A 20,847-nucleotide genomic window follows, 5' to 3' on the forward strand; every position below is an offset into this window, starting at 1 on the left:
ACCGCAAAGTTCCTTTCATAAACACTCTACAGAGACAACGGCAGATTAGAGGGCAGTTTTCAAAGCCACTGTGGAAATTAGAAATGGCTGTTAGTTGAACCTTAAATGTAGAAACAGAGGTTCCTTGTGCAAAAAGCGTAGCTAAAAGTTCCAATACCTTTTCAGTTGGTGCAGAGAAGGATTAAGACCATTACTGTGCACCCAAAAGGAAAATCTTTTCTACTTGCCAAGTTTCCTGGTGGAAGGTTTATGAGAAGCAAACAACATTTTTCAAAATGGAGATAACATTTTCTGCCTGGCAATCAATGGAATTGGAGGAAGTAAGCCATAAGCTTGAGTTTCTGAAGATTGGGCTACACTAGTCCTTGTGGGCGAGACAGAAGATCCGGAACTGCGTCCAGACTATAGACAGTGAATTAGATGAGACCATAGACATGGGAACCAGGCTTGACAAGGCCAAAAGGGGGCAATGAGGATTACTCTGCTCTTCAAGCTGATGGCTTTAAGAAGAGAGGAATCACTGGAAAGGCATAGAGTAGTCCTGAGGGCCAATCGTGAAATAGAGCTCTCGGCACCTCCTCCTAAGGGGGAATTAGGGTAAAGTAGCTGCTATACTTGTTCAGGAGCAAGGCAAAAAGGTCACAGCAAGGCTGCTCCCAGTGGTGGAAAATCTCCTTCACCACTCTGGGATTGAGAAACCACTCATGAGGCAGGAGAATGTATTTGCTCAGTTTGTCCACAATCACGTTTGAGCTCCCTGGGATGTATGTTGCTATCAGAAAGCAGTTGGAAGATATCACCCATTATCAGACTCAGAGGGCAAGACTTGGTTCCGCTCTGTTTGTTGATGTACCAGACTACTGAAATGTCGTCCAACTGAACTGCAATCTTTAGTAGAGGGAAGACAGTATAGAAGGCTTACAAGAGTACTGCCCTCAATTCCAGAACATAGATATGCAGAGTGGCCTCCATCGAGGACCAAGTGTCTTGGACTGTCCTACCCAGATAATGCCCTCTCACCCCATCTGGGAGGCATCCGTAGTCACTATGGCCTTGGGCTGAGGTGGAACAAAGGGACGGCCTAATAGGATTTCCTTGGATTCCATCCACCACGATAAGTCTTTCTTGCAATGACTGCTGATTAAAATGGGATGTGTCACTAGATGTGTCAGGATAGACCACTGGGACGCCAAAGCCACTGTAGTAGTCATGTGAAATCTTGCTAGAGGAACTAGGGTGATGGCTGCTGCCACTGACCCTAGTGCCTGAAGAACTAAAAGCGCAGGAACCTTGTCAATGGAGAGAATGGCTTGCACTTGGGATCTCATCTTCTGCAGCCTGTGTAGAGGAAGGGAAGCTGTACAAACGGTGGTATTTAGGTGGGCTCCTATGAACTCTCAATCTTCAAGTCGGGCTTAGTTTGCATTTTGGATTTACTGTAAATGCCCAGACAAGCAAAGAGATGTAGATGCCTAGTGGGAGCAGTGATGAGCCAGTCGTCTAGATAAGGAAACACCCAGAATCTGTGAAGTTTCAAGTGAGCTGCCACTGCTGCCAAACACATGGTGAAAATTCTGGGGGCTGCGGTGAGGCCAAAAGGGAAGCACTCAATTGAAAGTGACTGGCTCCTAGCCAAAACAGGAGGAACCTTCTGGACCACTTATTCATTTTTATGTGGTAATACCCATCCTGAAGATCTGTTGAGCACATCCAATGATCTTCCTCTAAAAAAGGTAGGAAAGACTAAACCATGACCATCTGGAACTTTGCCTGCTGAATAACCTTGTTCAGAAGGCTGAGATCTAAAACTGGTCTCGTCACTTGTCTTTTTTGGCACAAAAAAAGAAACTGGAGTAAAATCCAGATCCCATCTGGTCTGGCGGGACTTCCTAGATGACTCTTTCTAGTAGCTTTTGAATTTCCAGACCTGCTGGATACCTCTGGACGGAACATCGGGGAATCCTTCTCGATACTGGATTGAGAGTAAAGGGGATGTGGTAACCTCTGGCAATTACCCTTTGCACCCAAATATCTAAAGTTATTTGCCACCAGGCTCTCAAGTGCAAAGAGAATCTTCCCCGTCTGCTCCTACAGGGAAGCAATCGGGTCTCCTTTCAGGAGCACTGGAAGGGCTTCCCAGAGAAAGAATCTCTGGAACTCTGATTTTGCAGGCCACCTCTGCTCTGCCCTGGGGTAGGTCTTCCATTTCACACTGAGCTAATCGAAGGAAGAACACGGAGCAAACTCGGATCTATAATATATAACATTAAGTATCCTGTTTTTTGCTTATTTTTTCAAGTTATTTATAGCACTTTGTGTACTATATATTTTTCTAGCTAGTTTCACTGTGTGTGAGGTATTAACTGGAAATTGTCCACTTTTATTAAGCATTTGTTGGGTTGTTTGTTTCCGATAAATTCTTGCAGTTAAACGCTTTCTCTAGAGGCTCCTTTAGCTGTTTAAAATTTTCATTTAAAGGCTCACTGCTGCTTTTCTGCTGTGAGAAACATTTCTGCAGTTTGTTTCTCACCCTCCCACCCTATTGGTATGATGTTCTTATAGTTGGTGGCTTTGCAGTTGCCCGCCCCTACTGTAAATTTGATCTGGGACCCTCCTCCCAGTCTTGTGTCATTACCTCATTCTACCAAATACAGGGAGAACATTTGAGAAGGCCAATCAGCTTAGTTTCTGCTACTCCATTCTCTCTCTCCACTAAAAAAATACATACATAAATAAATAAATTTCTAAGCTTGTTTCATGCCTTTCCTGTGGGTAGTCTAGTCTGGATATAGATTTGCTGTGTCCAGGACTATTTGTAGGCTTCTAGGCCCACAAGCTTTTCTGTGTTGGAGGGAAGCCATCTAGCTTAATTTTGTTTCTTAGAACTAGCCAGTTTTTTGTTTCAGCACTCGTCTGTTTCTTTGAGCTCAGCACTTGTTCAGAACTTATTGTAAGCACTAAATAAGCTACAAATTACTACAGTAACCAACTTTTCTCACTTTCTAGAGGAAAACAGTTTCTAGTACTTAACAAATGAGCACCTATCCAGGCATGTCTAAGGGTCAGCTCACGGTGTTTTCTCCTGCCTACCCGATGAATCTGGGCATCTTGGGGCAATACAGTAATTGTCTCATGTACACAGACAACCCTCTCTTCCTACCACCCAACACTACAACCTGTGAGAGATGCACATATATAGCCAAACTGGAAGCAAAGCTCTCTTCACCCAAGACTGGACTAGACAGTCAAGAGGAGAAGGTAAACACTTGCACCACACCACACTCAGCACATAGTCCCTCAAAACCTACACCACCAAAACACACACCTACATTTGCGGAGACTCTCAGTAAAAACCTGCCCAAGCAACAGGGACCTCCAAAGCAGAAACACAAGCAACCTCCACCCCCCCCAACACAACCCAAATGACACATAGCCCACAAACTCAGTGTGCCACTCAACCACAACCCATAAGGCATAACAACGTACCCAACACTCTAGTCATAGGTGACTCTATAGTCAGGCACACTGATGTTCACTCGCCAGGCTAAACAAGGAGAAAGTTACTGTCAGCTGCCTGTCGGGTGCCAGGATCCGCCACATAACGCATGCACTCAGGTCACTCCACAAGTACAAATATGACTCTGTCATTGTCCATGTTGGTGTGAATGACCTGAGACGTACCTCCTTGGACTACATGAAAAGGGACATGGAGGAGCTGTCCGATCTTTTAGCCCAGGCAGGTATGACCCTAGCCCTGAGTAGCATCCTGCCATCACCCAGAGGGATACCACAGTACAAGGACAAAATGATTGACTTCAACAATTGGCTAAGCTTCTGGTGTCATTCTAAGGGGATCCAGTATCTGCCTGCCAGGGATGACATGATCGACAAACCACGATGCTTTGCCAGAGATGGGCAGCACCTGTCACCCCTGGGATTCCGGATACTGGCTAAGGCTCTAGCCACTCCTATAGTGTCTTTTTTAGGCAAGGTTCAAATGACAAATTCACCACCCTGACAGGTACATGCAAGAAGAATCCGAGGGTATTGCTACTCAATGCTAGAAGTCTAAACCTCAAAATGCACTCACTTGAGGCACTCCTTAAAATGGAGAACATCGACATCTGTGCAGCGACAGAGACCTGGTTCAAGGCTCCAGAGAGTACCCCTGCATTACCAGGCTATAATTCATACCACACCTTTCGGCCACCTAACCTGGACCGAAACACTAAATGCGGAGGCATGTCCATATTCATTAAGGATATCCACACCTCCAGGCTAGTTGCTCAGCATAATGCATCCGAGATTAACCAAGTGTAACTAACTCTGGGCAAGACCGCAATCCAAATTGTAGCTTGCTACAGATCCCCCACCATGCCCCAGGATTCCCACTTGTCATTTCTTAATACACTGGAAAATATTAGGGTACAACCTAATAATGGGTGATTTCAACTACCCTACCATTAACTGGGAAATCTACTCATGTACCAACTCTTGTGCTCAACATTTTCTGGAATTCATAAATTCCAATGCCATGGATCAACTTATCCACACCCCCACCAGGGGCAATATCCTAGACCTGGTTATTACCAACATGGGCAACCGGTGCTCCACACCAGAGGCCAAGTCCTCGTTGGTTAGATCCGACCATAAGCTAATCACCCTAGACATCCACATCCCTCCCCTACCCCCCATTAGGGAAACTACAGTAAAACATTTCTCCAAAGCAAACTTCACGCTTCTTAAGACAGAAGTGGCAAACTTCATGACACCCATGCTGACGGACAATAGAAGTATGACTGCTGAATCCTACACAAATGCACTTTATAAGCACTTAACACTAGTGCATGGATAGTGCAATCCCCAACAGAACCAAAGATGCTATCCTCCAAAAAAAGGAAGCCAATCTGGTGGTCCCCTGCCATAAACAAACTCTACAACAGAAGAAAAACCGTTGCAAAAAAAAATCCCATGATTGGAGAAACTCCCTGGTCAGCCTCAGATGAAATCCCTCAAAAAATCCTCAAAGTTAGTTATGAAAACAAAAGTCGCCACCGACTCTAAAAAGACAACCACAAAGCTGTCAAGAATCTCAATGGCAACACTCAGATCTGCTCTGAGTTACAGCACAATGGCACTAAATATACAGAACCAACGGATATTGCCAACATCCTGGCAGATAGTGGGGTAAAGTTAGCACTGGACCTGTCATCTCCTAAAGGGCCCATCTCTATGTGAGAAGAATGCAAAGTTCCTGTAATCATGGCTGCACAGGTAAAAAACACACTATCCAAAGCCAAGAACACAGTATCCACGGGACCTGACGACATCTCAGGCTGTGTTCTACATGAACTACAGAATGAACTGGCACCCCACCTAAGTACCATGTTCAATCATAGCCTCGCCTCAGGCTATGTGCCCACTGAATGGCGCACAGCGACAGTTATCCCACTCCACAAAGGGGGAGCCACCACAGACCCCGGAAACTACTGCCCCATTAGCCTAACGAGCCTGGTCTGCAAGGTTATGGAACATATCATCATGGAACTTATAAATAAAAACATTGGTAATCTCCAAACTCAGGACCCCACCCAGTTCAGGTTTGTAAAAGGCAGATCATGTCTCCTAAACCTGATCAACTTCTTTGAAGCCATCACCAAAGCCGTAGATGAGGGTAAGGTGATTCACACAGCCTATCTAGATCTCGCCAAGGCTTTCAACACCATCCCCCACTCTGGAATTATAGATAAACTCACTAAACTAGGTATAAAACCCTATGTCACAAGATGGATTGCCAACTGGCTCACTGACAGAATCCACACTGTGAAGGTAGCAGACTCCAAATCCAACTTCAGACCAGTGACAAGAGGAGTACCACAGGGTTCAGTCCTGGGACCTCTCCTGTTTGGTATCTACTTCTCTGAAGTACAGGCCAACGCAGAAGGTCTTTGCAAACTAGGAGCCATAATCAAAACTCCAAAAGATGTGGACATCCTACAAAAGGGCCTCGCTAAGACAGATGCCTGGTGTCAAAGCCATGGCCTCAAGCTCAATGCCAAAAAGTGCATTGTCATCCCTTTTGGTAAAAACTCAGTACCCATGAACTACCACATAGGCGGTAGTCTACTCAACACTGAAAGTGTGATAAAAGACCTTGGGACACAGGTGGACAGTAGTCTCTCCTTTGATAATCACATCACCACAGTAGTCAGGAAATCCTTCTACGTGGCACACCATCACAAAAGGTTTCTCATCTAGGAAAAAAAAAAAAAAAAAAAGGAGGTCATTGTTCCCCTCTACTAGTCAGTCATTAGACCCATTATAGAGTACAATGCCCCTTTTGGTATGTACCTCGCAAGACATCTATAACAACTGGAAAGACCACAGAAATACCTCACAAAGAGGATTACCGGCCTCAAACAGATGCCCTATGCAGACAGTCTCAAAAAACTGCAGCTTTACTCCGTTGCATATCGCCTACTCAGAGGCGATCTCTGCCTAAGAGACAAAGCTATGTCAAACCCAGAGCTTTTAGACATGCTCCACGGTCTGGGGACCTAAACCTCATCACCACACTAAACAGAACATGCTGGAGGGATAGATTCCTGTCCTAAAGACTTCCCATACTCTGGAACAAACTACCTATCTATATCAAACAAAGCTCCTCATTAGTGCTCTTCGAGAAAAATCTTGATGATTGGATGGGAGATGGGAAATTCACCCTGGGGATCACTTCTGTGGCTCTGCTCGACAGTGGCACAGGAAAATAATTTTCTTGGGTGGTGAAAGCCATGGTACCTTTGGCTAGGTTTGTATAGGCCCTAGGGCCAAAAGCCTAGTACCTATGGAGCACCTCTCCCCATCCCGAGGGGAGCCACCTCCACGTGTCCTGAAAAGGCCCTTCGGATTTTTTGAACTACATCTTCCCACTCCTCTGGTTCCTCGAGTAGAACCAATGGGGAGCAGAGAAAAGTATGCCCACTGCAGATAGGATCTTTCCATCTTTCCCGCACCAGGCTAAAGTTTCTCTGAATTTGAGAATAAACGAGGAAGATCCGTAAAAAAAGAGCCTGGATGGGGAAAAAAAAAAAAAAAAAAAAAAGACAAATGGCTCCGAGAGCATCCAGGCGCATCACCTAATGGGAAATGCTGGAAACCACTCCCCGGTCGCCCCTTCAGATACATGCATGATAAGCCTCATGGAGGAGTTGGAAATATACTCCAAGGTACCAGCTGGGAAGCCACTTTATCTTGGACCTCCTGAGACACAGCTCCTGCAAGGGTATCTGACAACTCCTTGATCGGATCCCTCTGGAGCCTAGTTAAAAAAAAAAAAAAAAAGTGCCATAACAAATTCAAGGACCTTAACGTGAAGGTTGATGATGCATCCACTCACTTTCTGAATCTGTACATCACCCTGGACTCTCAATTAGGGGGATGAACAGTGGAACGCTCTTCCGCCAGTTCCTTTTTGATGGACGTCGCAACCACCATGGTATCTACTGCTAACCCCTTAGCCCAATACTGGTGGCCCTCTGGAGCTGAAACAATTTTGTCCCGTCTCCTGGGAATTGGCTCTACAGGGTCAGGGGCCTGCCAAGCCAGTCATGTGATCAATTTAATTAGGTCATCAGCAGAAGGGGTCACCCAAGAAGTAGATGGGCGAGCACTAAATTTTGCAGATACACCGACTCCTCAGAGGTAGGGTCTTTGGGCTTCCAGTCACCCCTCTCTCTCAGAATTTCTAGAAGGTCTCCTAAAGGAGACCTCTTCTGAGGTGACCGAGGGGAACCCTCCCCATCATCGAAGTCAGATTTTACAGGAGAATCAAATTATTTCTTCATACACACCCTTTTCTGGGGTGTCTCTTCAGCGGGAATCTGAGGAGAACTCAGAAGAAGAGGAGCCCAGCACAGGGGTATCTTGCAGCTTTGGTGCTCACTGCCCAGGCATGGAGGTTGGTGGCAGCTCTGGGCGAGAGGGAGTCCTGGGTTAATGCTTCAATGTAGGAGGGATCAGCTGAGAATGTGCAGAGGCCAATGCCCTCTCCATAACCAGGAAGGCAGGTCCCCCTGAAGAGGGATAGGAGCCTAGAACCAAGAAAGACAACCTCAGAACCGTGGTCCCACCCCACTCAGAGAAAACTACCCCCATGAAGCAAGGAAGAAGCCACTTCAACCGAAGCTCCAAGAGTCAAGGACAACCACGAATAAAAAAAAAAAAAAAAAAAAAAAAAAAAAACACCTGGAGCTGACCCTAAGACCCAGCAGCAGAGCTACAGCCCCAGGAGTCATCAGTTCCACTGGAACGGAGGAACTCAAGGCAGATCCTGGAACCAGAGGGGATACAGGCAGTCAGCACCAGAGTGCTGGAACTGGAGGAATCAGAGTCATAAGCTCTCCGAGGAGGAGAGTTTGGTGGAGTCCTGGGAGAGAAAGCTCCATCTGCCAAAGGGAGTGGGGTCTGGGAAGAGACAGACCCATAGCTACTACGAGCTGATCCACCAACCTCAAGTAGTCTTTAGTCAGACGCCTGGAAAAACGGACAGATAAGCCTGAGGGGGATTCCAGTCCATCTAGGAATGGACTTGGGAGCCATCCCACACAGGGGTCAATTGAAAGAGAATATCTTGTCCTGGGTACACTGCTATTTGATTTTGGCACCAGGGGTGGTATTAGTTCCAACATTTCTGAGTCACAGCTGGAGCAAGTACCGACATGGAAGCTGAAGTGGTCAGTACTGGGACCTGTGGTGCCAAGGAAGTTGGTTCCATAAGTTTCTCAATTTTAAAACTGAGGAGGTGTTGGAGCTGAAGATGCGTTTCTTGGCCAAAGTACTCTGGCACCGAATGACTCCGGTCCATGAGAAGAGGGAGAAGAACAAGAAGATCAAGAACAAGGTCAGACTTGGACACAGCCACCTCAAAGGAGGACTTAATCAAGTCTTTTAGAATACACTTATTTCTGCATTCTACAAGGGCCACTTACTCAACACTTGACAAACTGAACAATCCTGCTGTAAATGTGACAGGCCCAAACAGTATACACAGAGAGTTCCCATCTGAGGTGGATATCTTCCTACCAAAATCCTGACATGGTTTAAATCCTGTGGTCCCTTTAGATTTATCCACCATTTTAAAACGGATAAACAATAACCAACTGACAACCAAGATGAGAATGGCTACCAGAAATTGTAGGCCAGTACTACCAAAAAGGTAGGGAGAGAGAAAGTACTACCAACAATGGTAGACAGAGATAACCAGTAGGTAGAAAAAAGCACACTCACTTGCAGAAAGTAAAGTATAATAGAAAGGCATGAAAAAAATGAGGGAAAACTACCAACGATGGTAGGGGAGAACACCAAAGTATCAAAGGAGAGGGACAGCAAAAACCAAGTAAGGTAAAAAGGTAGAGCGAGACTAGACTATCAATATAAAGATAAGTCTCAAAATATACAATAGGAAGGAATTTTAATGTCAAGAACTATTGAAAAAATATTTTACTTAGCTAAGAGAGAATCTGGCTTGTGACAACAGTGGCAAACAAGCTCTGAGGTAATCTGGGTAGAGAGACAGTTTTTAGCTTGTGCAAGCTGTTATAATGGTCAAGCCAAACATCAATCATAAATGAAGATTGACATCAGATCTGATAAATACTGACTCCTGACAATGCTCCCGCATACCTGGAAGATGTCGTTACTCTTTTAGAGAACTAGGAGTCTCACTTATGCAAAATGCATCCTGTGTAATAATCTGGAAGACAAGCAGGCTTGACCAACACTAAAGATAAATAAACTGAGTATTGAAGTCAAGCACTTAGGACATGTTACAGCAGGGTGTAAAGCCACAAAAGAAAAAAAAAAGTCAATCCCACTAAAAGACAGGCATGCCCCCCCCCCCCCCCTCTCAGAGAATAGCATTTTATTATAGAAACTCTGCGCCTAATTTCGTGACTAACTTTCCTTTGACCCGATATCAAAAAGTGAAAATCTCCTGTCAGGGTACAATTGCTTGATGCAAACAAAGCATTCAATGAACCGCAAAAAAAATTGTCCCGAACATGTACTGGCAATTCCTGATTTACCTAGAGCTCACTCAATGTACTAATGCACAAGAAGTAGGCATGACATACCAAAACTTTCAGAGTAAGGAGCACTTTGTATGCTAAATTAGCATGACGTTGAGTGATGCAGACAGAAGACAGAAAGTGAAAAACAAAATACATACAATTTGGTTAAAAAGGTTTGGAAGCACGTGCTGCTGTGTATTTAATTAGGAGGAAACAGGTGGGATTGGAGGCAAAAATCAAAGTGAGAGGGTGCCTCTCTGATAAATTGTGTCTGAAGAGAGGAACCAGGCAGGGGTGTCCACTTTTCCCCTTCATTACCTGCGTTACATTTTAAAGCCACTGGCAAAGAAAAAAAAAAGGAATCAACTTCAAAGATATAATTAGTATGCCTATCAAGCTGGTTTCGTTTGAAGACATTATTTTGTACCCAACAACCAGGAAAGGAAATCTTAGTATTGTGGAACATACTGAGACAATTTCAAGTTTTTTCGGATATAAAATTAATAACAATAAAACAAAGGCTATATACCCACTACCTACTCACACATGAACCGATTCAGCAATACCCATACTTATAAGGCCACAATAAAATAAAATATTTAGACACATGTATGAAAGAGGACTTTACTATGGCAGTTAAAGATGTGTGGGAATAGACTAAACAAAAGATAATACAAAAACTGAAAGTTCTCGTTTATGAAAAGGGTAGCAAGATACATGCAGTGAACATGTTTTTTGTCCCTTTAGTTGTATATACAGGTAAGACATATTTAATCAACCAAAGAAAGTTGTGAACAGTAAGAGTTGAATGACTATCTGGAAGGAGAAGGGAAGAGTCAAGTGGATAAGATGATTCTTCCACTAGAACAAGGTAGACTAAGACTACCACCCAATTTGAGGGGGTATTTTAGAGTCACACAGTTAAGGCTCTTAGCTTTCTGATTGTGGTATGTATACAATTCAAAAGTGGATAGGAATGATGAAGCAGCAGGGAAATTCAAGAAATAAGGAGATTGGGATTTTGGATGCAGATCCTTTAGGAGAACACCATCCATACAGAATTTTCTGTTCATAACACAGCAGGAAGTACAGTAAGAACTAAGCCAACAAGAGGATTAAGAAAGGATATTTTGCCGATAGGACTACAATTAGGGGTGCAAAGAATAGGCAAGAGGGGGCTAGAATTTACTGGAGAAAACTGGCAAAGGAACCACAGTATTGTAAGCAAAAAACTAGATAGGGAAAAGGTGATAGCATGGGAAGAGGCCAAGAAGTCATTTGAACTGCAGACACTGCCTTCCCCATCAGGGACCGACATCAGACTATAGACAAAAAGTAAGGGATATGGGAATCCTAAGTGAAAGGACTGCTCTTGTAGAGTTTTCAGTTGAATCTGGAACAGAAGCTGCTGTTAAAGGGATAATTAGTAGGCCATATAAAATATTACATAACTATAAGAATTAATCAGAGAAATGTAGAAAATACTCTATAATTCACAAGGAGACAATAGGAAGACATATGCATAGTTCAAAAATATGCAACAAAGTCTAGAAGATTTAGGTGTTAGTGTTTGCATATGTATTTTTAAACCCCAAGCAAACCCCAAATAAAATGTTCCTCAGATAGAAGCCAAAATGTTGAAGATGTGATAGGGAAGAAAGATGTAATGAGGAACATAGGTTTTAGGAGTGTAATGAGTTGGCAGATTTAAAAAAAATCCCTACAGAGTTCTCCCATCAAAAATATTGGGTGAGCAGATGGGTAGGACATTATTTTTTGAGCTGGGATACAGAATCTGAACTGTCTAGCTATAGTAAGCCTTTAAGTTTAATACTAGTAGCTGTTAAAAAAGCAGTTAACAGAAAATGGAAAATCAAAGTCTAAACTTACAGTATTTGTAGTAGTAAAAATTGTGACAGAGCTAAAAGAACTGAAGTGGCCTATTTAGAAAAGTGCATCAGCAAATTACATAGAAAAAATGAAAACTGTGTGAATAATACAAGAAAAATGTTTTTGAGAAGGAATGAGGTATAAGGGAAGGCAGGAATTGACCGATGCATTTAAATGTTATATTTATCTGTACAATACAATCAAGGTATGCGGTGTACAACGTTTGTAACTGTTAACACATTAATATGGTTTGCTGTACATAAACGATTTGTATATACACATTTTTTTTCTATTAATCTGAACTATTCTGGTATTGCTTACATTTGTCAAATGTTTTGTATTTCACCCAGGCTGAGCCTGAAATTAGCCAATATTGATCAGTCTACTACCCCAGTGGTTGTTGTGTCTTTCGGCTTATCCCAGTTAGGAGTCGACACAGCGGAACTCCGGTCCGCTAATGTTTGGTAGTGGATTTTTACATGCCGAGTTACCAGCCCTGACGCACAACCTTCAGCAAAGGCATGCCCATTCACGCATGCCTCCACACAGAAGACGCTCTAGCTGAGAATCGAACACGACAATGTCTTACTGTGAGGCGACAACACTACCACAGCACCACTACCGCGGGACTACTACCCCAGTGGTAAAACAAAAAAAAAACAAATACACACACATACATACATAAATACGTCTGTCCATATGAGAATTCAATTAAAAAAAAAAAAGTGTTAAAAAAAAACAAAAGGGGGGGGGGTGTGCTTTTTTTGAGAAAGCAGGACAAACACCTAATAATCATCTTGCCTTGAACCCCAACAAAACCAAACTAGTAATCTTTGCCCCTAAAAAGTCCACTCCCCTACAAAAAGAGAACTTCACCATTCAAGCCCTAAATGGTACCACCATCGACACTGTACCTAGCACAAAACTCCTAGGTGTCATCATAGACGAAGACCTCACACTCGACCTGCACATCCAGTCCAATGTCAAAAAAGATAAATCAAAAGCTTGGCGCACTCTACCAACACAAACATCTACTCGGTGCATCAGCATGACTTTCCCTTGCCTCTTCTTTTCTATTACCCTCTTTTATACGGTGCCCCCTCCTTACCAATATTCAGTCCTCTCTAAAGTCCAAACTAGACTCATGCTACAACAAAATTGCTAAGTTTGTAACTAATGCCTCCTACTCACTCCACCACTGCTCATCATTAGACAACCTAAAATGGCTTGAACTCCTCAACTAACTACAGCTCACAAACTCATTCTAATTCATCCATGTGCCCTGCTCTTATCTTCTATACTTACTTTACACCATCCTAACAGACCACTCCGATCCAAAAACCAACTGCTCATAAATGTAGAAAAACCCAAATTTTTGGCTGGCCAGATGCTTTACCATTGCACAACCTTAAAACTACCTCCCCTCAACACTTAGATCCACCCACTCAATAACCCTCTTCATCTCTGAAACACCTCTCCTCATCTTGGCTGTGCACATGTGCAAATACCACATCTCATATAGCCGAACTTCAATCACCACAACTATTCTCACCCCCACTCTACTACTCTGGCATCCTCCTTTCGCATCCAGCTGTCTTTTTACTTACTCCACCTCTCCATCCTGTCCACTTCCCTCTTCTAACTCTCATTGCCCTACCATTGATCTGCCATGTCTACTTCCTTCTCTTCCTAACCCTTATAGACCTACCACTGAACCAGGTGAGACATTCAGGTACTCTCACAGCCTACCTTAATATCATACTACCACTTATATCTGCAACAATATCCACCGACTTTGCTGATTCCTGCAACAGGACTCACTATTACATCTCCGACACGTGTGAAAAGTTTAAGTACCTAGTCTGTAATTAATTTCTATTATATGCTTTCCACACACTACATGAAGTGCCCTATATAAATTTTGCCATCTGAAAACTATTCATATGGAATGTTCTCATGTGCATAGTCTGTATTGCTTGTATAATATCTTAATAAGCTGCCAATATGTACTAAATGTCTTTATTGATGTAAATTCTGTATTGCATATCTTATACATGGAGCTTTTCTCTCAGGGACTCCACTGAAAATGGGCACTTCTGGCCCAGCTGGACCATCCCGGTAAACAAATGCAAAATAAAATAAACTAGAGTAAAATAAAACAGAATACAATAAAATTGTACAACACATGAAAAAGTGTATTTCTAATGGGCGTTTTTTCTCTTTTACAATCAAATTTGTAGTCACATTACTATGCAATACGGGAAGTAAATAAAGATGTTCACAAAAAGGGAAATCATCATCATAGCTTTCAAATCCAGTCTCCAAAAGGCAATAAAATGACTTGACACTTGCAAAAATATCTCTAGTCTTCAAATTAAATACAGCTCTCAAGTTTTTAGTTTTCAAAAAGTTTTACACCTCGCATATCTTCAGAGCATCGAGGCAAGACTTCAACAGGTCAGACAGCAAAACACAGGTCTTTCACAGTCACTGTTCTGTTTCACTTTGATCTGGCCAACCTTTCTTTCAGACTTGCAACCTCACTCCACCCATCTCCTTAGTCCCACAGTTTGCCATCTAGAGATAAAGAAACAGAGTCGCTCTGATTGGACTAACGTCAAACATGGCAAAAGCATTTTAACTGCTCTGTGTGGTGCCTCCTCCTGACATTCTCCAAAAACATGCACTGTTAATCTGCTGCATTTTAAATACTGGCTGATCAAACATTTCTGTACTTGTTTTATGAATGCTTTAGGACCAAAGTCACCCCCACCTCTGGAAGGGCCATCGTCCAGATATGCCAGGGTTTGCTTGTGCCCTCAACCGCATCTCAACAATGACGTTTTTTTTTTTAATCCTACCTCCTCCCTATGGGCAGGGAGTGTGCAACCTTATCACAGGTGCCACTATGTCACCTCATGCACGTATCTGTGCATCTGCTAAGAAATGCTGTTATATTTACAGCTTGATAAGGCAAATGCAAGTCCCATGACCACCCCAAATGTCACCTCTCCTGCTGTGAGAGAGGAACACAAGTCATTCCTTCCCTCAGCCAGGACAGTCTCACGCAAACACATATACCAGTTCCATAAGCCACTTGTACTACTAACTAAACACCAGTCACTCGTGTCATTTTATCCCCCCTATACCAATGAATTTACTTGTACTCAAGAAGCTCGACTTCTACCATGGGAACTGCTGTGTGTTGGGGGTATTCAGAATCAACCATTAGGTGTTCTACGCTAGCAAAAAAAATTCACATGACTGCACTTCATATTTACATGGAATTTGCTAAAGCTTAGAAATGTCTATATTCACAGCTGTGTGGTCTAATATTTAACTAGTACTTTACGTACTTGCACTTAATGTGGTTAGGAATACCCATCTGGACAATTAATACCATCTCTGCTTAGCTACCTAGCACACAGCCCTGGATTAATAGGTCATACTCCTCTGTCAACTATCCCTTTTGTTCTTACATGAAAAGAAAGTATAAACTACAAAGCCAAGAAACCTTGTGTTATCCAATTAAAATTCCCATGTGTTGGGCATGGAGTTTTAAATTTATACAAATACAGTACATAGCACTACAATGTCTTTCACTCTGAAAAGACTAACCTAGTTGGATCAATGTACACACTCTACACTGTCTAATAAAGGCAGCACAGAATGCATCTCAGATAACGGAATTATGCAATTCATAAACAGAACCACTCACCTAAAAATTAGCATAATGGAGAGTACGGGCACAATTAAGAAACAAATTTAAGACTACTGACAAGATGAACAATATGGTTATTGTAACACTTCTAATCAGAAATCCAGAAGTCCTTAGAATTACAAAGGGAGAACATACCAGCATTGTACGAATGAAAAAGTATTTTCTGATGTGTCAAATGCAAAAGTACTTTATGCAATTTATACTAAACGTGCATTTTGACAACATAACCCCTATAAAGAAATTCGAACTTTTAAGGATTTAGTCAGCATCTGAGGCATTTCAAAATAGCTGCAGCATAGACTATCAATAAGCTTGAAGATGATATTAACAGTAAGAGTGAGGCAAAAGTAAAACATCTCAAAAGATAGTTCAATTACCAGAGAGAAAAAAATGCATACCTGAAGCTGAATGAGAACAAATGCAGAAATGTAAGTAAAGAAATGAGATGCATGGGTCATTTTTGACTTACTGCCTGAAACCAAAATGATGGGGGGAGCGGGTTACAATGAAGTACAAATGCCTCTTCCAGGGAATGAGCAAACATGATGATAGCTTCCAATTATAATAAATTCTTATGTCATCCTGTTTGGTATCTACTTCTCTGAAGTCCAGGTCAACATGAAGGGACTCTGGTTGATAAAGTTCGCAGATGATTGAAAATTGGGAACTATTACTAACTCCTTAAGTGATGTTGACATCCTACAGAAAGGCCTCACTGAGACCAACGACTGGTGTCAAAACCACGGCCTTAAGCTCAATGCCAAAAAATGTGTCATCCTCCCTTTTGGGAAAAACTCTGTTCCCATTAATTACCACATTGATGGTTGTCCACTGAACACAGAATACATTATAAGAGATCCGAGAACACAGGTTGACAGCAACCTCTCTTTTGACCACCACATTGCCACTGTGGTCAGAATGTCCTTTTATGTGGCACATCTCACTAAGGATTTTGCATCCAGGAAGATTGTCTCCCTCTACTCTTCTCTCACTAGGCCAATCATGGAGTACAATGTCCATTTGACACGTACCTTACTAAACACCTGCAACAACTGGAGGCGGCACAAAAGAACCTCACACAAAGAAGATCCTAGGCCTTAAATATTTGTCCTACATGGATAGACTCAAAAAACTCCATCTATTCTCTGTCTCATACTGCCTACTTAAGAGGCAATCTCTGCTCGACTTACAAAGCCACGTCTCACCCAGCTCTGTTAAAAATACAACTAAAGAAATCCCAATCCCTCCGCATCACATGCTCCAGAGAAATCAACCTCATTACCACAAATAGAACATGCTGGAGGACAGGTTCATAACCTAGAGACTGCCCAGGCTATGGAACAGACTTCCTATACAGGTCAAGCAGAGCACCTCACTGGCCCTCTTCAAGAGAAATCTTGACGAGTGAATGGGAAATAGAAAATTCACCCCAAGGATCACTCCAGTAGCTTTAAATCGACAGAGGCACTGGGAACTAAGGTCGGGTGGCACAATGCCAGGGCAATACTACGGGCTAGGCTTGTAAATGTTCCAAGACCATTAGCCTAGTACAAACCAATGAACCGAATTACATCATCACCACATAGTAAAACTCAAAAAATTCCTGTCCCTAAAGTTCATAAGGCGATGAGGATGAAGAAAACTGGCGTTTACACAAAGGACCCAATTCCACAAGACTTGTTCTTGGGATAAGGACCATCTATAAAAAGTAGGATTACAACAAGAGTAATTTACTTCAACCAGATAGAGTCCATTGAAATCTGGCCCCATTAGCTGTAAAGCTCGACAGGAGGTGTTTTGGAATTTAACTCTATTAGATGTACAGTTTGAAAAAATATATATTGTCAATTATGCCTGACATCTTTCTACAAATCTCAAAAGCACTCAGGAATTTCTTAACTGGCATGTGAAAGCTCAAGTCTGGCTAAGCAAAAATACCTCAAGCACTGTATGTCTACATTATACAGTTTCATAACATGAAAAGCTGTTTGCAAATATTTAGAGATAAATTCTGGATTTTTTTTTTTTTTGCATTATAACATAACATTGTACACTACAGATCTACAGACTACAATGTAAAGAAAACTGTTTGCAGCACTTTTTTGCACCTTTTTAAACTGCACTTACTATGCACAACACATTTGTTTGGCTTATGCATTTTGAACTTCATTTTTCGGTATGTAGGCTGCAACAGATGTGACATCATAAACAGGTTTGAGTGAATAGCTGGCTGGCCATGATGACAGTTCATGAAGTGAAATATAGTAATGAGAGTATATTTAGTGATGTTTAAAACAGGTGATAAATGTCAATAGTATGTCCAGTTCTATAGTAACATAGCCTTGGAGCAGTACTAACTACATAACTTGAACACTGCACAAATATATATACTAACTACATAACTTGAACACTGCACATACATCATACATTATATATATATATATATATATATATATATATATATATATATATATATGGGAGCACGGACATTTAACAGGTAAGAAGTTTAAATTTCGCTAATCAAGCCTACCACACATGCATAACACTGCCACACTTACTAAAACATGGTAGGCATGATTAGCGAAATTTAAACTTCTTACCTGTTAAATGTCCATGATTTGCGGTGTCGATTATTTCATGTGTCGGTGAAGTGGATGTCGATCTTGTAACTTGTCGATGTACTGACATGTACCTATATATATATATATATATATATATATATATATATATATATATATATATATATACACATACATACATACATACATACACAGTTTAAATTAAACATCCATAAACATGTACTTGGACATTATCTACTTCAAAAAAAGAAAGTATACATTACTTTGCATATGAAAGTAAAACGTAACATATTTAACAACTTATGTCAGAGCCCCATGTGGATCAGGGTTTGCTTTCCTATGCGCTTCTGCACACTCTGAAAGCAAAGATGAAGAGAGGTGGAAGAAATATTTCCCCCATCTGGACCCTTTATTTTTTTGTTTCTGAACACCAAATGTCACACATTGTTTATATGACATTATTGACCCAACACTATAGCATCATGCTAAAATGACATGTCATGCTGGCCTGTAATTCAACAGACATAATTAGCTTACCAAGAGATTAATGATAGTGCTACACATCTTTTTTTCCTGGATGTCTAAATGGGGACTGCCTGAAGGCTAACCATAACAAAATGCAAATAAACCACCACTAAAAAAAGCAAGAGCATCTTAAAAACATTACAAATAAAAGCATACCAGTACTTCATTACTGCTGCATTAAAAAAAAAAAAAAAAAAAAAAAGAGAGACTGAACTGAATAGCGCATTACTATTACAAAACATTATTAATATCAAAACGGTGACAGGCAAACTTTAGTAGACTTCTCAACAGAAAAATTGTTCTCTAACAATAATAACGTAGCAATGATGTTCATAACAGAAACATCCAAAACTAGCTTACTAAAAAGTGCTTAAAACGCATAAAAATAATGATGTTTACTCCAAGCTAACAGAATCAAGAAGAAAGTCAAATAAATAGTGAACAACCACCACAAAACAGGTACTTTTTTACTCACTTAAAAGTTATTAGAATAAAAGAAGATGTATGCTAAATAAGTTTAAAAATGCAAACCTTTAAATTAGATTACTGGCGTGTTTTAGTAACAAATTTCTTTATTATATTGCTACAAAATCACAAGTGTTAAGGCTGTGGCAACACACTCGCAATAATATCAACTGTTGCTCTTGCACTGCAACAAACTCAATAACACAAAACTATAGCGTATTGCATAATTCAAAAAACAACACTGAGCGTTTACAATTTGGGAATACCTTACATGACGAAGAATGGCTACTCATTCAATGACGATGTGTACAATAAACTTTTAAAAACAAATGTGACAGGAAGACACTGCCCCTCGCCCAACTTACGCTACGCTGCACAATTACCAAGGACAAACATCAATTCGCTTTATACACCACAACAAATAAACAAAAAGTCTGAAATAAACTTGAAGAAGTCAAGCTACAAAACCTTTCCACAGAATGGGGGGTCAAAATAAAAACGAATAAGAGATCTAGAAAGAAAAACAATAAAAGCATAAACCCGGCCAACACCTCATTGTCCACTTACAACGAGAAAGAATTCCTCAACAGAAGCTATCAATATCAAACGTAACTAAAAAAAACTACAATAAAAGTGTCGTAAGCACAGTTTGGAAGTCTCAAAAGTCAAATAACAAATGCAAATACAACGGCAACAGATCACTCATTTCTAAAACTGCCAAACACTTACCCTTACCTCAAATCCGAACCATCACAGAAGCTTCAACAAAACCATCCTATTGGTTCACCAGAGCTAACATATCACATGATCGCCGGCAGTTTCTCCAATCATAACACCGGAAGACCCTCTACCAAACTTGCCTTCGCTACTGGGTCGCTGAAGGCATTGGGCATTACTTTTTGTATCTTTTTTTACTGTATGCATTTTAAGCTATAGTATTTGTTGCCATCTCCAAAATCATGAAACAGTAAGAAAAAAAAAATCACAAGCCAGAACTCATTCATTATTTCAGCAGTGTGATATAGACACAATTTAGTTTCACTATCGCAGCGCTTTCTCGTGTGAAATAAAGGAAACTTAATGACAATGGCACATTCCACTTTTTTTTGGAAACATAATTTTGCAGCCATTCGGACAGTCAGTGCAAAGGATCGGATTTCACTTTGTTATCCAAATAAAAGCTCAGTTTTATACACATTAAACTGTTTCTATTTTTTCACTTCGTGATATTCATGATTAAGTTTTCAGGAAAAAGAAGAGTGAAGAAAATTATTTTATATCCATATTAGAGAAAAGTTGGGATTTTTTACCTCGAAAAATCTCAAATATGTATAGATTTCCCCCACAAGACTCAACTGCCCAAATAGGTACTGGCATGCCTAAATAGAGGACAGACAATTAACCATAGGCAAGACTGCTCTGCAATTTGTAGCTTGTTACAGGCCACCCTCTCAATCTCAGGAAACTCACACAGCTTTCCTGAAGACACTGGAGGGTATAAATGTATCTCCAAACACCATCATATTAGGAGACTTCAACTACCCGAATATAGACTGGGATCATTACTCAAGCTCCAACACTCTAGCCCAAAGGTTCCTAG

General features: G+C 41.3%; 1 long non-coding RNA gene across 1 annotated transcript in view; it reads right to left on the minus strand.

Moving 5' to 3' along the window:
- The window catches only part of LOC122817321, a 78,149-nt gene extending 58,038 nt beyond the window's left edge, over positions 1-20,111 (minus strand). Inside the window, exon 1 of the long non-coding RNA XR_006367199.1 lies at positions 19,977-20,111. This is a non-coding gene — a long non-coding RNA (uncharacterized LOC122817321). The remainder of the gene's footprint in view (positions 1-19,976) is intronic.
- Between the last annotated feature and the right edge of the window lie 736 nt (positions 20,112-20,847).

This window comes from Protopterus annectens, chromosome 12.part0 (assembly GCF_019279795.1).
Source record: "Protopterus annectens isolate FY-2018-M chromosome 12.part0, PAN1.0, whole genome shotgun sequence".
NCBI lineage: Eukaryota > Metazoa > Chordata > Ceratodontiformes > Protopteridae > Protopterus > Protopterus annectens.